The sequence below is a fragment of the Chinchilla lanigera genome, unplaced genomic scaffold, assembly GCF_000276665.1.
Source record: "Chinchilla lanigera isolate Chin_1 unplaced genomic scaffold, ChiLan1.0 scaffold00128, whole genome shotgun sequence".
NCBI lineage: Eukaryota > Metazoa > Chordata > Mammalia > Rodentia > Chinchillidae > Chinchilla > Chinchilla lanigera.
The window spans coordinates 111,801-115,523 of record NW_004955529.1 but is presented as its reverse complement, the minus strand read 5'-3'; the positions used below and the strand labels follow the sequence as shown (position 1 = coordinate 115,523).

Sequence of the window (3,723 nt, the reverse complement as noted above, 5' to 3'; positions counted from 1 at the left end):
GTCTCTTAGCAAAAATTGTTGCAGAAAATATCCCAAACCAAGAGACTGAAGTGAACACTCAAGTAAATGAGGCATTTAACTCCAAATAAATATGGTCATAAAACACTCCATAAGACATGGTAGTCAAAATTCTAGAAATTCATAATAAAGACAGAATAAAAGCTGATGTCACTATGTGCCAGATATGCCTCCTTAGAGAGTGATCCAGGCAGTAGTGGCAGTGCGGTGACCCTCAGAGTGCTATGTTAGCTGGCCATCTGGTACCCCAGAGTCGTGGCTAACAGAAGACATGATATGTGTTCTGATGGACAATATGTCTATGAAAGACTTCCTGGAAAGTAAGTACCTCCTCAGATTCATTCCAGTGATGGCTGCCATAGAGTACTCAATGTTGTGCCAAAGAAAGCACCACTGCTAGGAAATAAACCACCACAGCTAGACAGACCTGGTGAAGGAAGCTACAGTAGATATTTCAGTGATGTTGGTTACCAAGAAGATGACGAGGACCGCCGTTTTCCTCATGATTGAAGAAGTGGTCCACCTCAGACAGAAGATGTATCTGGCTGTCTATGGTCAAGATATGATTACTCTGCAAGCTTCCAGAGAGAGTATAGGCACATAACAGATGACTTCAGATGTAAAACTTTCTACTCTTCCCATTATACGAGAAACCGGATTTCTGATACAAGGGATCCTCCTTTATGCCAAGAATCACCCATAGGCCGAAGGGCCTATGCAGTAGATAAGACTGTGCAAAAGAAATCACCACTACTGGAAAATAGGCTATCATTGGTAGACAGAATTGGTGAAGAAAGCTACAGTAGATATTACAGTGATGTTGGTTCCCAAGAATATGGTGAGGGCTGAAGTTTTCTTTATGATGCAAGAAGAGGTACACCTCAGAGAGAAGATGAATCTGGCTATCAATGGTCAAGATATGATCATTCTGCAAGCAACCAGAGTGATTCCAGGGACACGAGAGATGGCTTTAGAAGAAAAAGTGTCTACTCTTTCTAGTATATAAGAGACCGATCTCCTCATACAAGGGATCCTCCTCTTTTCTGAGAACCACCTGCAGTCCAAAAGGGCTCTATAAACAACAAATCTGTTTCCGTGTCAGTAACAGAAGCTACTCTGCAGTCTGAAACAAAATGTACTCTTTCCACCAGTCTCAGCATAGAAGTAAAGAGAGATGGTTCCAGTCTTTGAAAACACCAAGATGTACTTCAGTCTCAAGTACAACAGCAGGTCTTTCATCAAAGGTGTTATATGAACCCAGCAGGAAAATTGAGAAGGAACTTGCTGAGGCTGAAAGCAAGTGCTTTGAGAAAAAGCTCAAGACATCAGGGGAGAACAACTTGTCTGGGATTTCTGAGGTCCAGGTGGAACCTGCAGCACCGTTATGCACCGAAAAGCCAGAGGAACCAGAGACCAAGCCAACAAACAGTACAGAATTATTTGAAATTAGTCAGCTCAGCAGGCACTCGAAAGCAATAGCAATGAAAATAGAAGAGATTGAACAGCCTTACCACAATACAGTGAAACTGTCAGGATGGTGGTGAGAAGGTTGATTGGAAAAGTTCCTTCTCTAGAAAAGCTTGCATTGAGGCAGAGTCTACAGGAAATAGTGGATCAGTGTGTTGAAAAACTCAAGTGTTTCACTGCAGAATATAATGCTTCTACTCAAGCATTCAGAAAGCCTTTTTAGAGGGCACAGTGGTCAGGCAAAAGGAAAAGTGTTTCTAGAGTTTCTTTCCTGGACTGTGTAGATCCATATTAGATGGAATTTTCCTGATGAAGAGAAATACTTTGTGAATTTTCAATATCAAATAAATGCCTAACACCATCCTTCTAAAATATTTCAATTATATTTTTTCTACCTGTCAGACCTACTAATCGATATTCATCTAATACTCCCCAAATGATGGCCAGTTAATTGTTTAAAGTTTGAAGAAGCGTTTCTGGAGGGCAGTTTTCTATACTTACTCATGTTGCATAGTCTCCCAAATGTGTGATTTGTTTGGTCACAGGAGTGTACCTTGCAGGTTAGAGATCGCTCCAGTTAAACTTTATTAGTCTTTTTGCATTTCATAGTGAGTGATACCATGTGGAAATATTAGAATTCTGAGTTGTGATTTTTATTAACTTGTTGCTTGTTTATCTTAGGCTTCATAAGTTTTTATATGATAAAGTATACTATCATATTAAAGTGAGTACTTTGGTATCTTAGAGGATATTTGCTTTGAGAATAATTCTCACTCAGTGAAAACACAACTTTTAATGCCTTTAAAAGATATCAGAATAAAATTTTTATCTTAGTAAATAAACCCACTTTTCCCTTCCGTATAAATAGTCCTAAAGTCCTTAACTACTCTGATGTCTCAGTTTCATGTACAATACTAAGAGAAGGAGTAATCTGAGATGGAAGGTGTGGAGCATTTGAAAATCTTTTTGACCAATTGAGGAAAAAGTTTAAATATATAAGTATTGGGGATTTATTTTTATAAGCCCATATTTTCTACATCAAAAGTGACTGATTAATGCAATGCTTAGAATGAAATCATTGACAGATTTTGTGGGGGGGATACTTTGTGATCTTGTGAGTTGTTTGATCTGGCACCTTTGAGAGGTAGTTAGTTTTCCCTATGTGTTCTTGGAAAAAAATGGACAAATATTGCATAATCCCAGTACAGTACCATTTTTCCAAGCAGTCTGGGTAACTATTCCTTCATGAGCGAGCCATCAAATCATGGGTTCAATAAGAATCTTAACTGGGAATGTGGGGATACTGCTCTCACTTCCTGGGCACTTCCAGCACACCACTGGCAGCAAACCAAAATATCTAATTTTGTGGCATTAATTAATGAATCATATTTTGTCATTATTACTGGATTTGTTATCTAATTGTCTTTCCATTCCCACTCTTGATTTTACCTTTAGTGGTCTCTTGATATGATCTAAAGATCTACTCCAGAGCATAGTAAGACTGTATTAAAACTGGAAAGAGCAGTATAATTTTAATGGATCCTAAGCCACAAATGTGTATTATGCTATTTCACATTTTAGATACTAATTTAGAACATTTAATTTTTTAAAGTTTTCTGAATTAGACCACCTTGATTTTTTAATTTTTGGCATTGAGATCTAGTACTTATCTTTTATAAAATATAACCCAAATGGAAACCCATATATGATTCCTGATAGTCTTTCTTGTAGAAGAGAAACTGTTGAAGTATTTTTCAGAAATATTGAGATGGTATTCACAGTTTCTTTTTTCTATAAATGTTCTAAGCCCAGGATTCAATTTCTTTATTCAAGGTGTCACAAGTATAAAAATAAAACTTGAGAAGCTACCAGAGACATAAGAATGATTCACTCTGTTAAAATTTATTAAAAAGTCATGCTGACATACATTTAGGTGGAGTTTCAACTGGTAATTTCTTACATTCCCTCAAATTATATTCAGCATTGAAAGTTGCTTATACTTTACTTTCTGCATTATTGTTCTAGACTTGTCAGTGCTAATTTTTTAAAATATGTTTTAATTCCTGATTTTAGTTCAGATGTGCAAAATATTCTTGACTGAAGAGATTTGTTTGTAAATTATCCATTTTTTGCATATACTCATATATCCATTATTTTTGCATATACCCATTTGATGTGATAAAATTTTCACTGTTTTTCCCTGAAGCCTTGATGATCAATAAGAAAAAGCAGATATTT

General features: G+C 36.6%; 1 pseudogene; it reads left to right on the top strand.

Moving 5' to 3' along the window:
- The first annotated feature begins 294 nt into the window (after positions 1 to 294).
- On the top strand, positions 295 to 1,708 carry LOC102014601 (annotated as a pseudogene).
- Positions 1,709 to 3,723: the final 2,015 nt, after the last annotated feature.